At 44.6% G+C, this 17,661-nt stretch overlaps 1 protein-coding gene across 3 annotated transcripts in view; it reads left to right on the top strand.

Moving 5' to 3' along the window:
* SHROOM3 (shroom family member 3) overlaps positions 1 to 17,661 on the top strand; it is a 329,202-nt gene that overhangs the window by 131,679 nt on the left and 179,862 nt on the right. Inside the window, exon 1 of one of the 3 annotated variants that reach the window (XM_061420519.1) lies at positions 17,208 to 17,385. The exons of the other annotated variants lie outside the window; for them this stretch is intronic. The gene's annotated coding sequence lies outside the window, so the exon portion shown is untranslated. Of the gene's footprint in view, positions 1 to 17,207; positions 17,386 to 17,661 lie in introns of those variants that run through there. 3 annotated transcript variants of the gene reach the window in all.

Below are 17,661 nucleotides of genomic sequence, written 5' to 3' on the forward strand. Positions count from 1 at the left end.
TGAGAAAAAAAAAAAAGAGTTCACTGCAGCGGGCAGGCTGAGCTCCTTCCTTCTTGCTGCCACCCCTGTTCCCTTATGGTCAAGAGTCTCATCACCAAACTGACCACACCTTTCACCAAAGAAGGATCCTGTTGGAAGGCTTTCTCCCCTCTGGAAAATGAGATTGACCGGCTCCCTCCTCCCTTTTCGTGCACCCCCACTCCGTGCTTCTCTGGGTGAGGTAGCTCTCTAGCCCTCCCTTGGGGTTAGGTCCTGGGAGCCCAACTTTGGTGACGCTTCCTAGGTCCCCAGTGAAGCCTCACCAGGGTCAGGGCCTCTGCTGTCACCTGTCATTTGGAGGCTGGGACTCCTTTTTCAGTCCCCTGTTCCACGGCAGTGCTGTGCAGTGGTTATGGGCACTGGCTGCCAATCGAGCAGGACTTGGTCAGCAACCTGCCCCTTACTGGGAGGGCTGGGCCCATTGCCTTCGCCCCCTGCTTTCCTTTTGTTTCCTTTAGGAAGTGAAGACGATCATCGTTGCTTTGTATGAAGGCTGGGATAATAAAGACCATACGTGTGAAGGAAAAAACGTGGGCCCTGGGCTTGCCGCGCCTCCCTTCAGTCAGCCAGTGAAACCAGTGCCTGTGAGAGGAGGCATTTGCATCCTTCACTAAGAGAAGTGCTTTCTTCCTTACATCTCGCCCAATTTCCCTGCCCCAGAGTCCAGAAAATGTGGCAAGAGAGCGTGATTCAGGGAGCAGGGATGGGCTTATGTTTCCCGCCAGTGAAAGTCAAACCCAAACCGGACTGAAATCAAATTTGTCAGAAGAAGAAAGCAAGGGGAAAAGGTCACCTGCTGCTGACTGTAGATGGAAGAGAATTTTACGATGGTGGGGGTCAGAGGTCACTGACAAAGCACCTTTCCTGACCCCCCGAGGGATCTTTCTGGAGAAACTGCTGCCTGCTTTATGGAAGTCGAGGCACCCAGAAATGGAAATGAGTGTGAAAGTCACTTGTGTCTGACTCTTTACAACCCCATGGTCTGTCCCTGGAATTCTCCAGGCAAGAATACTGGAGTGGGTTGCCGCTCCCTTCTCCAGGGGATCTTCCCAACCCAGGGACTGAACCAGGGTCTCCTGTATTGCAGGTGGATTTTTACCACCTAAATTCCAGGACCAGAGACACAGAATTAGGAAGAGAAGCCAAGCTTGCTTACACACAAGTCAGCCGTGTCAGGGCCCCTGTGACAACTCCAAGGCCAGGCTCTTTCCTTTCATCTTATGGCTTTTCCTTCCTCGGTGCAAGGAACTGATAATTTGGTGTGTTTCTGTTTTATGTGATGATTCTCCCCTCTCGTTCTTCATCATCTTTCATGTATCATGTCATCTTCCCATAACAATTCCTCAATGTGTGAAACACATTTAAACAACTTGCATCAAAATCAGCTGTGGTGCCTGTTTAACATGCAAATCCCTGCATCCCCCAGATCAGACTGTCTGGGGCAGGGGGGGAGCCTGTTTTTGTAGCGAACTGGCCAAGTGATTCTAACGTCCCCTGAAGCACACAGCCTGCGCTGCTGGGAGACGCGCCGCAGACTTCCTCTGGCTGTGAAGTCATTCCTGTGGATCTTTTTTTGTCTCTTTGGCCCACACTGAACCTCAAATGATGGGATCAGTGTCAATTTGAGCGATTCCATGGTTATTCCTCGAGATGAAAGACTAGCTCCATGCCTCTTTTTGGCCGTGGTGTGTAAGTGAAATTCAAAATTCAGATTTTCAACCTTAAATAGAGACTGGAGATGATTTTTGTCTTCTCGGAGCTCTTTCACAAACATTTTTGAACACAACCCCAGTGCACAGTAGTGTTCAAAAATAGCAATAGTGTTCGGTCTGCCTTCTGTCCAAGGGCCTGATGGCTTGCAGCAGTTTCTAAAAATAGATCTTCCTGGTCCAGGTCACTAAGCAGGAATGGCCTCTGCGTCACTCTGTTTACACAATTTCCCATCTGACTCCTTCGTAACAACAGTGCGGACTGGATGAGGCCTGGGGGCCCTCGGGGGCCTGTGGGAACTCTGGGTGTCTGCTGCATCCCCATGAGTGTGTTTGGATTCGGGGCCCTTTCAACCTTTGCTTCATGACTCCTCATCCCCTTTCCATCACTGTCTCAAAATCAGGGGCAGAGGTCAGAAACTCCAAGTCATTCCACAAGATCCTAACAAACAGAAAAATAAGCTCACGTTCAGAAATGTAAGACCCACAGTGTTTTCCTTTGTTTAATCTGTCTTTCATTTTTCCTCTGTGCACACTTGTGAGTTTACGAGACATCATAGAGTTGCAAATGTAACTTCCAGACCTTTCAGCAGAATGTTCAGAAAAGGCTTGTCTTTGATTTTGTTTTGGAACAGTCCTGCAATAGTGAGAGGTCTCCTCTTTTGTGTCATAGTTCATGGCACCCCAATCCTTTCCCCTAAATGCAGATGACATGAGTGGTATTAGAATGAAAATTTCTTGGAATTAACATTTTAAAATTAAGGACATGGGATAAAAGTATGGGGACACTTGACACTGAATATACATGAGGTGACTGAACTGGCCCACCGAGCCTTCATATTTGTAAGATTTTAGTAAGTTCTGAAGAAGTGGGTTAATTTGTGTCAAATGCAAAATGTTATCTCTAGGAATCAATTTTGATTTACTAGTTAGCCTGCCACCTCTAAAGAAATAATTCTTAACAAGCTCTCACCTGTTAGCTTTGGATGTTCTAAGCCAGGGGTCCCCAACCTCCAGGACCTAATGCCTGATGATCCCAGGTGGAGCTGATGTAATAAGAATAGAAATAAATCACAAGATAAATGTAATGTGTTTGAAATAGGTATTATTATTACTCTATTATATGGAAGAGGAAACAAACTTTTTAATAGGGTAGCCCGGCCAAGGGAACACATTTTGAATTTGAGCTCCAGCCTGTCTTACATGAACATCCAGGCTTTTGAGTCAGTAGGTGTTCAGAGGAGCAGGCAAGCTGGTTTTCTGTGGTTGCTCAAACCCCAATACCAGCATGAATTCTTCAGCCCCTGGGCAACCACGATTGGGTTCCATCACCACTTTTATTTGTTTTATTTTAAAGACAGTACTCACTGGTGCCTTTTGTTTTCTCAGCATTGTTTATCCACATTCCCTTAAATAAATTAACCCTCCCATCTTGTCTAGCTCATTTGATGGGAGCAAGTCCACATGCCAATAAAAATAGAAACAACACAGCAAGAAGGGAGAAGTGACGGAGGTTTTATGGTTATTATGATATGAATACAGGCATATCATTTTTTACTCTTTCCAAACAAAGCAAAAGACCCTTGTAACTTGATTCCAATCACAGTTTGTTCTATTATATATATATATAGGCTGCACAGGGTCTTCATTGCTGCGCATGGGCTTTCTCTAGTTGCAGCGAGTGGGGGCTACTCATCATGCATGGGTTTCTCATTGCAATGGCTTATCTTGTGGATCCCGGGCTCTCGGGCATTTGGGCTTCAGCAGTTGTGGTGCATGGGCTTAGTTACCTCCTGGCATGTGGAATCTTCCTGGACCAGGGATCAAACCTGTGTCCCCTGCATTGGCAGGTGGATTGTGAACCACTTGACCACCAGGAAAGTCTTGTTTTATAATTTTTCAATGGTTAAAATACATGATTAATATTGAGATGTTGGAACATCTACCGTTTTTTATCAGTTCTCTCCCAAATAGCAGATGCTTGCTAAATGAGGTTGAATGCTAGTGCTAAACTTGTGAGTACTTAGCCGTAGCCCTAGAAGACTCTGTCCATTGCAGGGTGGACTAACCCAACTTCCAAAGAAGATGCAGTTTGTGTTTGTTCTCTGTCCTAACCAGCACCCTAATGAAGCCCCCTGCTTCTCCCCATCTCAGTACCCACTGTTCTCTGCACACCCCACCCCATGTCTCTCAAATCTCTCCTAGGAATTGTTCCTTTACACCTCTTTCCTGGTTTGTTATTCAAATTTGCCTTTCCATTTCTTGCTCCCTCAGAACCTTGCAGGCGGATGACTTGCAAAGCTCCAAAGACATAGAACAGTTGAAGTCCTTTGAGAGAACAATACCATCTTACACTGATACAAAACAGCAGGGCTTCCCAGGTGGCTCAGTGGTAAAGAATCTGCCTCCGATGCAGGAGATGCTGGTTGTATCTCTGGACTGGTTGGATCCCTTGGAGGAGGAAATGGAAACCCAACTTGGCAGGCTACAGTACATGGAATCACAAAGAGTCAGACACAACTTAGCAACTGGGCCCAAGTACACAAATAAAGCTGCTGCTGCTGCTGCTGCTGCTGCTGCTAAGTCGCTTCAGTCGTGTCTGACTCTGTGCGACCCCAGAGCCCACCAGGCTCTGCCATCCCTGGGATTCTCCAGGCAAGAACACTGGAGTGGGTTGCCATTTCCTTCTCCAACGCATGAAAGTGAAAAGTGAAAGTGAAGTCGCTCAGTCGTGCCCGACTCTTAGCGACCCCATGGACTGGAGCCTACCAGGCTCCTCCGTCCATAGGATTTTCCAGGCAAGAGTACTGGAGTGGGGTGCCATTGCCTTCTCCGCAAATAAAGCTATTATTCATATTTTTAAAAGTGATTGCGCAGATTATCAGTATCTTACCATAAAGGAATGTGTTCCCAATGCTGTTATCTCTGTGACAATTGATCAGCACTTTCCTGGGCTTCCCTGATAGCTCAGTTGGTAAAGAATCTGCCTGCAATGCGGGAGACCTGGGTTCAATCCCTGGGTTGAAAAGATCCCCTGGAGAAGGAAAAGGCTACCCACTCCAGTATTCTGGCCTGGAGAATTCCATGGACTCTATAGTCCATGGCGTCGAAAAGAGTTGGACACGACTGAGGACTTTCACTTTCACATGGATAGGTGGATCTTGTCATTAGATGCCTTCTAATCATGGCAACCCACTCCAGTGTTCTTGCCTGGAGAATCCCAGGGATGGGGAAGCCTGGTGGGCTGCCATCTGTGGGGTCGCACAGAGTCGGACATGACTGAAGCGACTTAGCAGCAGCAGCAGCAATCATGGACAGAAGGTGACGTCATCCTTGTAAGGTTGATGCTGGCCCTTCAGCCTATGTGGCTGACTTAGCCCCCTGAAGACTCCGGGTAGTCAGCAGGAAGCCTTGGTGGCCAGTGATGGTGGGCCCTGGGGATGAGGGTTAGAAGATACATCAGCTATCTTGACAGTATAATTAAAATGCTCATTTCATGAACTTGTGACAGCCAGGATGGGAGGGGAGTTTGGGGGAGAATGGATACATGTATATGTATGGCTGAATCCCTTTGCTGTTCACCTGAAACTACCTCAACATTGTTAATCGGCTATACCCCAAAACAAAATAAAAAGTTTAATAAAAACGTTCGTTTCACAACTTTGGAAATCATCCAAAAGTTGTATTGTGATAATTCAGATGTGAATATCCTCATTTGAATATAGTGTAAAGAAAGTGATGGGTATGTTTCAGGATGGATTGCCTCTTTGTAGAATTGTCTGCAGGGTGGGTTTTATCCTAAACTTTTTTTCTCTGCTACTTGACTGTTCCTGAAATGCTAACATGAGCTTGAAACCCAGTATATGCAAGTCTGGGTTTAGCTCTGTCAGTTGCCCTCAGTTGGCGCAGTAGTAAGACTGTTAACAGTTAGATTCCTGGGTTGAAGTATGCAGTGTGATGCAGGGACACTCTAATAACTTTATCCCCATATGTATACATGCAGTGTTTGGTGTGTGTGAGTCGCTCAGTTGTGACCGACTCTTTGCAACCCCATGGTCTGTCCATGGGATTCTCTAGGCAAAAATACTGGAGTGGTTTGCCATTCCCTTCTCCAGGGGATCTTCCCGACCCAGGGATTGAACCCAGGTCTCCTGCATTGCAGGCAGAGTCTTTACCATCTGCGCTACTAGGGAAGTCATATACATGCAATAGTATGTCCCATGTAGGGTCGGCCGATTGAGCACATCAGAAAACAGGATGCCCACTTTATTTGAATTTCAATGAGCAAATAATTTTTAAATAAAAGTATGTCCCTGATTTTATCTAACAACCCTAGTCACATTACAACTTAGATATACAGGGAAAAAAGCAGGCAGGTTCTTTATCTAAATTTTTTTTTTAATTGAAGTCTAGTTAACTTATAGCATTGTGCTAGTTTCAGGTGTACAGCATGGTAATTCCATATTTTTGCAAATTATATCGCATTACAGGTTAGTACAAGATGATGCAGGTAATTCCCTGTGCTATACAGTGTACACTTGTTGCTTATCTATTTTATGTATAGTAGTCTGTACTGTTCTTGGAGAAGGAAATGGCAACCCACTCCAGTGTTCTTGCCTGGAGAATCCCAGGGACGGGGAGCCTGGTGGGCTGCCATCTATGGGGTCACACAGAGTCAGACATGACTGAAGCGACTTAGCAGCAGCAGCAGCAGCAGTCAGCTCTTTGCATCAGGTGGCCAAAGTATTGGAGTTTCAGCTTCAACATCAGTCCTTCCAATGAACACCCAGGACTGATCTCCTTTAGGATGGACTGGTTGGATCTCCTGTAGTCCAAGGGATTCTCAAGAGTCTTCTCCAACACCACAGTTCAAAAGCATCAATTCTTCAGCACTCAGCTTTCTTCACAGTCCAACTCTCACATCCATACATGACTACTGGAAAAACCATAGCTTTGACTAGACAGACCTTTGTTGGCAAAGTAATGTCTCTGCTTTTTAATATGTTGTCTAGGTTGGTCATAGCTTTTCTTCCAAGGAGTAAGCATCTTTTAATTTCATGGCTGCAGTCACCATCTGCAGTGATTTTAGAGTCCAAAAAGATAAAGTCTGTCACTGTTTCCGTTGTTTCCTCATCCATTTGTCATGAAGTAATGGGACTGGATGCCATGATCTTAGTTTTCTGAATGTTGAGTTTTAAGCCAACTTTTTCACTCTCTTCTTTCACCTTCATCAAGAGGCTCTTTAGTTCCTCACTTTCTGCCTTAAGGGTGGTGTCATCTGCATATCTGATGTTATTGATATTTCTCCTGGCAAGCTTGATTCCAGCTTGTGCTTCATCCTGCCTGGCATTTCGCATGATGTACTCTGGATAGAGGTTAAATAAGCAGGGTGACAATACACAGCCTTGACGTACTCCTTTCCTAATTTGGAACCAGTCCGTTTTCCATAGTAGCTGCACCAATTTACATTCCTACCAACAGTGTACAAGGGTTGCCTTTTATTCTGACAAAACTTAATCTGATGTTCCTCACAATCTCACACTTGCTGGTTAGCAAGGAAACAATAAATTTTAGTCCTAGTCAAGTTAAAAGTTATCCTGATCTAATCATTTGAATAATCAGTCCATTGAGGTACTTCTCAGGCTTTAACATAAAATGCTCCCTCTCTTCGATGTCATCCTCTGTCTTCACTGCCCAACTGTTTCACCAAAATACTGTCTAGGGGTTTGGCAGTGGCAAGTACGGGTCTTTGGACACACTGTTGCCTGCTCGCTAGGCTCTGTCTGCAGTCTTGCCTGTCACTGCTGAACTCCATGGCAGAATTCTGCAGCTGGTGAATCCATGGTCAGTGTTTGCCTCAGCAATGCCCTGGAGAGCCCTGGCAACCTCCCACTGGCATAGGCAGTCTTGCTTCCATTAGCTTCAAACACCTTAGCATCTGCTAAGTTCTCCATCACAACATCCCCTAGCCCAGGGGTCCACTCCAGCATCATCTCACCCATTTCACCCACCATAGCTGCCTCATTCCAAGTCTACTGGAATGGCATCCAACATCCATCTAAATTGAGCGGAGCCAGGCTTCCTTTACAGTGACCTTCTCCTGGAGTCTCTAGTGGAGCAACAGAGCCAAGATTCCTTCACACCCTGGATATTCCCCTCTTTCTTCGAATGAATGCCCTGTTCTCCCTGAGACCAGAGACGTGAAACCTGAACTTGGTTCTGACAGTATGACTTACCACCAGTCTCTCCCACATTCCTACAATGCCCTAGAATGGCAAGGGTTGGACTTTCTTGCTATTTCTTACTCTGCTCTATGCTTCCTTCCCTCTATAACTCCAAATCTCCTGTCTAAGGCAGGAAAATGCTTATTCAAAAAGATATATGTACCCAATTTTGTAGCAACACTGTTTATAGCAGCCATGACATGGAAGCAACCCAGTGCCCATCAACAGATGAATGGATTAAGGTAAAGTGACACTATGCTACTTTGTACTATGGGAAGTCTTTGGTAATTGGAATCCTTCAGGCTCAACCCTGGGTGGATTACAGTAGTTCTCCAAAGTGTGGTCACTAGCCAGGACCTGCTATGCAGTACAAGATCTGGGGCCCTCCTCCAAAAGGCTGGGGTGTTAACCTTGCAACTAATGGTTTATCAAGCTTTCCAGGTGGTTCTGATGTACCCTAAAGAACCACAGCTTTAAGATTTCAGCAAATTGTCTTATTCCCTCTCTTACAGTTTCGAAGCCTAAAAGCTTATTCAACGAACCAAATGTACACACGTGTGTGTGCTAAGTTGCTTCATTTGTGTCCGACTCTTTGCGACCCTATGGACTGTGGAATGAAATTTGGACATACTACAACATTGAGGAATCTTGAGCATGTTGCACTAAGTGAAATAAGCCAGTCACAAAAAGACAGATACTTATGATCCCATTTGTATGAGATACCTAGAGTAGTCCAGTTCAGAGACACGAAAAGTAGAATAGTGGTTACGGGACCTGGGGGAGGGAGACAGAGTTATTGTTTTATGGGTACAGAGTTTCAGTTTTGTAAGGCAAAAGGAGTTCTGGACAAGGGTACTGGTGATGGTTGCATAGCAACATGATTGCACTTAAAACCACTGAACTGTACAGAGTTAAAAATGGCTTAAGTTCTTAAGTAACAGGTATTGATTTGAGGAAAGGTCACATGCCTGACTGAACTGGTTATCTGTGGAACTGGTAATCCTGGATGTTAAGAGTTCAGATCTCAATCTGGAAACAGATGTTCCTTATAAATTTGGGTATTTCACCAGATGTCAGTTGAGTTTCTGAACTACCATAAGTAGATGAAGAAACTGATCCAATCAATCTGATTCTGGAGTTTAAATAGTCAGTCTCACTGTGGCTATTGAGGTAAAAGATTATATATATAGTGTTGGGAATTTTTGCATAGAATATTATTCTACATGAGAAGTAATGATAAACCATCGGCTTTTCCCCATTTGCTGAAAAGATGAGCCCCTGGGAGAGCTTTGTCTGGTGGTTTGAATAGGTAGCCTTCTAGCTCCCTTTATTGTTGCTACTCTTCCAGTCATTTGGCATCAGGTGAATGAGCCCATCCTCTCTAGAGGTGGCAACTCGAGGGTGGTATTGGCAGACAGTGGAGCTTTAATTCCCCTTTCCACCTCCCAGTAATTTGCATTAGTTGCCCACCCAATAAAATAATATTCCTTGCTACAAACCATTGATGTTTTCTCAATCTTGTTAAGGATGACTGAAAGGATCTTTAGAAAATGGCTCTGGTGTAAGTGAAAACAGTGAACTTACTACGCAGACCGCAGCTTCAAGATAAGTTCCCTGCAACCTCTACACAATCCACTTGCCACCAGGGAGCCCCCCCTGTAGCAAATTCTGTAGCTGCCACTGTTCTAATCCCATTTCCACGCTGCACAAATTTCCAGGGAGAGAGAAAAAGTCCAAATCCAGATTTCAACATCTAAATATGCCTCTTGTCTATATTCATACACTATATTCGTACACGACAGTGTTCTCATAAGCCCAGGAAATTAGGTAAATAAAGATAGATAAAGTGAAAGTGTCAGTCACTCAGTCATGTCCAACTCTTTGCTACCCCATGGACTGTAGGCTGCCAGGTTCCTCTGTCCATGGGATTCTCCAGGCAAAAATACTGGAGCAGGTTGTCATACCCTCCTCCAGGGGATCTTCCTGATCCAGGAATCGAACCCATAACTCCTGTGGCTCCTGTCTTGCAGGCAGATTCTTTTAACATTAAATTGTTTTAAAAATCAAAGAACCTAGATACTTAATGTCAGCCTTCAAACCACCACCACCAATCCTTATAATGTGAAGCATGAACTCCTAGTCAGATACTGAATACAGTAAGTTTCATTTTGCTCCTGATTAAGAACTGAAATTTATCATATTCTTGTGGAAGAATTAAGAAGTCTTCCCTGGTGACTCAGTGGTAAAGAATCCGCTTGCCAATGCAGGAGACTTGGGTTTGATCTCGCGGTTGGGAAGATCCCCTGGAGAAGGAAATGGCATCCCATTCCAGTATTCTTGCCTGGAGAATTTCATGGACAGAGGAGCCTGGTGGGCTACAGTCCATGGGATTGAAAGGGTTGGACACGACTTAGCGATTAAACAAGAAAGCACATCGTTTGCTAATTTTTATGAGGAGGCCATGTAGTCCAGTGGAAAGGTACCCAAGTAGACCGCACACTGTGTTGCCTGCCTGCCTGTATGTGTCTCTGTCACATTTTTTTTTTCTTTTTTCCAGAAGGGTGGGTTTGCCAGCCCCAGTGTGATTCAAACTGCCTTTTGAGACTGTAGACAAGATGGAGGGTTAAGAAAGAGAAAGGAAGAATGTTCTCCACACTGTCTGTTTAAATTATGATTTAAAGCAGGTTTTATTATACCAAATTATCATCAGGCTAATTGCTTGACAGCCTCTCTCCTTACTGCTGGCTGGCGCCATTAAACTGATATACTCGGCTGATATGTGGCTGGGGGCGGTATGGCATTCTCCCTAGGGAGAAATCTGGCAGCTGGAAAAATACCCCAAACTCCTCGACATTGTCCGTGCCATCCACATCCCACTTCTAAGTCACGACAGATCTGGCGTAGACAGTAGTGTTTAAGAGCATGTTCCTTGAAATCAGGCTGCCCAGGTTCAAACCTTGTTATTACCACTTGTTTGTTTTGTGATCCTGGCAAGTTTTTAATCTCTTGGTGCCTCAGATTCTTCACCTATGAAGTGGGTATAAAAATAGTACCTCCCTAGTAGGGTTGTTGGAAGAGGTAAAATATGTCAAGTACTTCATATTCTCCCTGATATAAAATAAGCACCCTGCTAAGAAACTGCTGATAAATACGTATATGTCTGTATTGTTGCCTGTTACTCATTGTTTTTATTTTAGCTGTGTAATTTTCCTAGAGATTTAAATGAGTCATTATGCATGTGGGCTCAGTCGTGTCTGATTCTTGGTGACCCCATAGACTGCCGGGCTCCTCTGTCCATGGGATTTCCTAGGCAAGAATACTGGAGTGGGTTGCCACTTCTTTCTCCAGGGGATCTTTCCAACCCAAGGATCAAACCTGTGTCTCCTGCACTGGCAGGCGGATTCTTTACCACTGAGCCACCTGGGAAGCCCATGATGAGTCTTTAAGGATACCATAATTTGGATTTAGAAAATGAACTTATGGTTACCAGGGGGAAAGGATGCAAGAAAGGGATAGTCAGGGAGTTTGGGATAGGCATGTACACACTGATATATTTAAAATGGATAACCAACAAAGACCTACTATATAGTACAGGGAACTCTGCTCAATGTTATATGGCAATCTGGATGGGAGGGGAATTTGGGGGAGCATGGATACATGTATACACATGGCTGAGTCCCTTTACTGTTCACCTGAAGCTATCACAACATTGTTAACTGGCTATACTACTATATAAAATAAAAAGTAAAAAAAAAATAATAATAAAGAATACTGTAATTTGTGTTCAGCATGCTCTTTTCCAGAGTTTTCTTTTTATCCTCAAGGGTAAAATGTGAACCCAAATGTAATTCCTCTGCCTGTTATTCTTAGCACTAAATGGTAGCTTGGTATTCCCCATTGGGGATATTGGGACTTTGAAGGGATGCCCAAGCCCAATACCTTTATTTACTACCTTGTGACCACTAATATTCTTGTGCTGAAATACCTTGGTTCCCCCCAAAGAATTAGAGAACGTGAAGACAGGAGAAAGACTAAGAGTGATAGGATAACCCAGGCCTCTTGGTCTCTGTGGTCAGAGGCAGCACAAAAGGAAGGAGAGAGATTTAAATGCAAGAAAGGTGACTCTCATCAGTCATGTTAGCAATGAGAAAATATCATGCTTTCTGATTTCTGTATCATAAATAATTTGTGTCCTGCAATTATTGCACAGGAAAGGTATTGCGTTATAACACTTCGGACTTAACTGACATCTTTTGTGACACTCAGAGGCCTGTGGGCATTACTCATCAACCTTGATGTCAACATTCGGTCAAATTGGGATTGAAAAATGCTCACTTGAACACAAAGTGAGCATGGCTCAGCTGCTCTGTGTTCACTTCCCTTGGCGTGTCCTTCAGGATCTGACTCCTTTAGACACACTTGGGAGTTTTCTCCACCAAATACAATTTCCCATGAAATTGAAGGAAAATGGACTAGAAAAAAGAAACTGAGCTTATTAAGTTTCTCCCTAGGCTTACTGCCCAGTTTTCTTTCAGTCTGGAATCTCTATGTGGGAATTTGCAGAATTGGACTAGACTGCTTCTGAACCCACATTTGTTCACTTTTCTCGCCTTAGCTGTGATATTTTGTATCATGACTGTTCTTGCTGATGACACAGTGTGATTTCTAAAAGTGAGATGTATAGGGCACAGTTTAACCTGAATCACTTACATGATTTTACAAAGTCTATTTATTGAGCATCTAATATGTGACCAGTCATTGCTCTAGGTGCTTGGGACTCAGCCATGGTCTGACATACCTCTGTCCTCATGGAGCTGACATCCTATGAGCAGAGAAAAGGAATAATGAACATTATACATATGTAAAGTATGCAGTATGTTAGGTGGTGAGTGCTCTGTGGAAAGCAAGCAGACCAGAGGACAAGTGTCTGCTTCCATTTCTTCCATTCATAAAATTCTTTCAATTCCTCCTGGGAGTATTGAGGATAAATTTTGCGGCAGTGGGGGGTAGATTATGGGAAATGCCTTTATTATTTATTTCATCTTATCTTTTATTGAAGTATAGTTCATTTACAATGTTGTGTTACTTTCTGCTGTATAGCATAATTCCATTATACATTTGTATACATTCTTTTTCATTATGGTTTATCACAGGCTATTGAGGACAAACATCTAATTCTAAAAATCATACTCCGTGAAAGAACTTTGAGCTTCTGGGCTGTGCCTTAAAAGTATAGGCAAGTAAGTGCCCAATAGGCGTCAAATCTACCTGACATAGTGGATGAGTCTACCTTGCAACTACTGGAGAACAGTGTAACTGTTAAGCACAGATGCAGACCCAAAGAAGTTGAAAATAAGAAAACTACATTTTTTTCATTATTTAGTGAGGCTTTCTTTCCATAGACCCCCATCTCTAACCACAAACGAGTACCCTACAAGGACATGTGTGACTCATTAAGGACAAATACCATGGCAGTCTGCTGTTCTGAAATCAAGGCCATCTATTAAATATCTAGGTCTGAAGTTTATCAACAGAGTGACAGAAAATCCTCCTGCCTGTGGGTGTTTAAAAGGTAATCAGAAGGAAACAGGATGTGCCTGAGAAGATGAGCTATTAGCTCTTGGAGAAAAGGAAAAAGGAAAACTCACGTTTCTTCAAAAACTCATCTAGTATATTCTTTTTTTCCTCCTCACCACAAATATTAGTACTGGGAAGAAACTTAGCGATGTTCTAGGTTAGTGAAGACTAGAACCCAGAAATAAAAAATGACTCGTTCAGGGTCACTTAGCAGGTAAGTGGCAGAGCCAAAAGTCAAGCCTCCCGCCTCCCGGGTTCTACAGCTCCACTTTCAGGTTGGATCATCAGTACTTCTCAGCATGGATTGCCTAGCCCTCTACAGCTGATTGCTAAAGAAGCTAAGAGAGGATAAATGAGAAGTCTAAGGTGTCGGTGAAAGTGTTGCAGATTTTCAGTAGAAATCTGAAGTAGAGGGAGCAGGAAATACAAGACGGGGCTGAGAGTCAGATCTGGGGGACCAACATGGTGTGGAGAGTCTCTCTTCCAGACTGGGGGGGGGGCGGCTGCTGCACAGTCCAGCGTAAAGGACTTCCTCTTTGCCAGAGTAACCATCACTGAATCCGAAGAGCGGCGCTTCCAGACGCGAGCACGCAGGCTGCACTGTCCTTCTGCCCGTGAGTGGCCGCTGCGCCACCGAAGGGTGATGAGAACACGCCGTGCGCTGTCAGTTCAGGTCCTGGTGAAGGTGGCAGAGTGACTGTCCTGTTCCTTCCACCACAAGGAGGTAACATATGAGCTCTTCCTCTAGGCTACGTGCTTTGCTTACGTCAGCACGTTCGGTCCTCATATCCGGTAAGTTTGTTGTCAATCCCATTTCAGAGGAGAGAAAACTGAGTCTTAGAGAAGTTTTGTAATAATCTGCCCAGAGTCACAAAGCTAGTGAATGCCACAGTCAGAATTCAAATTTTCCTTCGTAATGGGGAGATGGGGGTGGTTCAAAGTATAGGCTCTGTGAGCAGATGATCAGGGTTTGAATCCCCACTCCAATGCTTGCTAGCTGTGAGGTGTTCAATGCATTACTTAGCCTCCCCAAGCTTCCCTTGCCTCATCTGTAAAACTGTAATGGTAATCACAGTGTTACATTATAGAATTGCGATGGTTAGAGAATACAACATAGCACCCATTGTCACATAATTAAGTCCTAGTTATATAGTATTTGACTATAGTTCTGCTACAGGTTGAATCACATGAAATTGCCGTCGTAGTCTACCAAAAATTGTCAAATACTGATAGTTTTGTATGGTTCAGTGTAATACTACATAGGTATTCATTCTTTGTAAATATAACAATGGTTCCCTTATCCATCTCATAATTTGTGAACGGACAGGTGATTTGATTGCTTCAGTACAATCTTTTCTCTTTACTTGCCTGCTCTTTTTAGTTTCTCTAAAGAACTACGTAATGATATCATCTCTCCTAATGTAACGTGTCACCCAGGAGGACATATGCAATGACATAATTCCTGGAGCCACTAATCTGTTGAGCATATTGTCACAGGCAGCTTGAATGGGAGTAGGTTTGAAGTGAGCTTAGGTTGTGCAGAACTAGACTAAAAAAATTACTGGTGAAATGAAGAGGGGGTGGACTCCTGGCTCTTTTAAACCAGTGGGAATGTTCCACTGGTGGAGGGCATGGCATTCCCGTACTAGATGGCTGGTTGTGAAAAACGCATGTCAAGTAGAACCATTTGTCATGTGCACTGGAAAGACCAGTGCCTGGGCAGCAGTAGCAGGTTGTTAAATTTGACACATTCAAAATGAATTTTGTGGCCTGGCTGCCCTTGAACTCTGGTTTGGTGAGAGTAGCTGTGATAGAGAGTAGCTGTGGTGTCTGGGGAGGCTGTGGGGTCGAGGAAGAAAACATGAAACTGGGATAAGAATTTTGCCTTCCTGGGGAAGAGGGAGAGTGTGGAAGGAAGGGACAGTTAGGGAGTTTGGGATGGACATGTACACCCTGCTACATTTAAAACGGATAACCAACAAGGACCTACTATATAGCACAGGGAACTCTGCTCAGTGTTACGTGGCAACCTGTTAAGTGAGAGGTGAGTTTGAAGGAGAATGGATACATGTTTATGTATAGCTGAGTCCCTTTGCTGTCCACCTGAAACGATCACAACGTTGTTAATCAGCTATAGTCCAAAATAAAATTAAAGGTTTTTAAAGAAGATAAAAAGAATTTTGTCTTCTGCAAAGAAAAAAAAGGTTACTTTCAAAGGAATGCATCCAAGGTGTAAGATCTAGAGGAGCTTTCTCTCCTGAAAGAGGGTTCTCTGTCCCACTCCCACCTCTGTTCCCATCTCACACCTGCCTCAATCCTGTTTCCTTAGATTTCATATTATAGGAATAGAAATAGCTCTGGAATTCAAGTGGAGCATTCTGGAGGGACAGTCCTGCTAGTTAATACAGGAACAATCTCTAAATGCAGTTAGTTTCACCTTTGAAATGTACTGACATCCTCAAGGATGCTTCAGACTTTCTTGGTGTCTGGAGTAGAGATGACTACTGTATTTAGAGTATAATGCCGCCTGTGATGTCAGAATGGGGTGTGTGTGTGTGCGCGTGCGTGTGCATGCGTGCGTGTGTGCTCCCTTTCCTTCTTTCTTTCCACATCTAAAAAAAGAATCCGGACGTCTTTTCAAGTTTCTGTAGCAAGGAGGTTTGCAGATTACATGTGGATCCATGGTTTGTTTTTTCCCACCATGGCGGCCGTAAACTAATGAAAATGCATTTGCATAGCCACGAATGCAGACACACTTGGAGTCTTTCTCTTTCTGTGTGCCCTATTCCTTTTCTCTCTCTTTGTGTCTATGGTTACTGTTAAGCTGACCCCTACAGTCTGGGGCAAATACCGAAACTTGAATCAAGCACTGCTTCTCCATACAGCTGCAGAGGCCTGCTGCTTCAGAGACTCAGATGATCTGTTTAAGTGAAATTCTTTTTGCCAAGATTGCACACACAAAGGTGAGCCGCGTGGCACTCCAGTGTACTACATTGACTGCTGTTGCTTTGTTTTTTTATGAGAACGGCCTTTTATAAATTTTTGTCTGCCAGGGTTGAACAGTATTGAACGTTATGCTTCGGAAACAATGACAATAGAAAGATAGTCCTTTCTGTTGAGTTTCCTTCCACTCCTCCTAGTTTCTGTGAGAAACTGTTGCTTGCAAAAACTATAGCTAATTAAAAATTGAACTTATTCAGCTGCCCAGAAACCCGAGTGGGGACTGGCAAGGGGCGGGAGGAAGAGCGGACAGGGGCGCCCTATGAGTGACGCCCCCAGCGCCATTCATTCTATCGTCCTTCCCTTCCATTTAACCGTCTTCGCATCGTGGTTCTGTGGGGACCGGCAGGAGAGGGCTTACCCGTTGCCACGAGCTCTGTTTGCAACAGCGAGCCAGCTTCTGCAGAGCGCGGCCCCGATTGCCCGGGGCCGGCGTGCCCGCGGCCACTCCAGAAACCGGTTCTGGGCTCTGGCCGCGTGTCCTTCCCCTGACATCAGGGTGCCCGCCGCTGTCAGGCAGGCAGGCCGGCGATTGGCTGGGAGGAGGGCAGTAATCCGAACTGCCTTTTGTACTTGGCTAATCAGGGCAGCCGCCTGATTGCAGGTTCCCAGCGGAGGTGCCTGGGTGGTGTCTGACACCTGTGTCTTAGCTCTCGCCTTAGCCTTCCCGGAGCTGCTTCCCTGGGATTCTTTCCGGGCCGGATTCGTGCCTCTACGTTACCTCCCCGCGGCCCCTGAGCCCCCTCGGGCCGCCGGCTTGGCCCCGTGTCATGCTGGACGAAGATGTCCAACAGATAATCAAGGACAGTGGAAATGCCGGCTTAGACTTCCTTAAGGTAAGTCCTTTTTAAACCAGGTATTTCTCGACCGGATTTCTCCATTTAATTCGACATAAATGCTTGTATCGGGCAGGTAAACTAAAGAAGGTCTGGGGAGTTGTTTCAGTTTAGGCTCTTATGGTGAAATTTGTAAGTGATTTGAGTGTCAGATGTGCTGGCAAAATGATACCAAGGCAGAAATAAAGATGTTCATGGTGAGGGGGTGGGTACTTGACAAACCACTGTCACCCTTGCAGGCAGCTGGCACCTCACTGTGCACTCCTTCCTATTTGA

Source organism: Bos javanicus, chromosome 6 (genome assembly GCF_032452875.1).
Source record: "Bos javanicus breed banteng chromosome 6, ARS-OSU_banteng_1.0, whole genome shotgun sequence".
Lineage (NCBI taxonomy): Eukaryota > Metazoa > Chordata > Mammalia > Artiodactyla > Bovidae > Bos > Bos javanicus.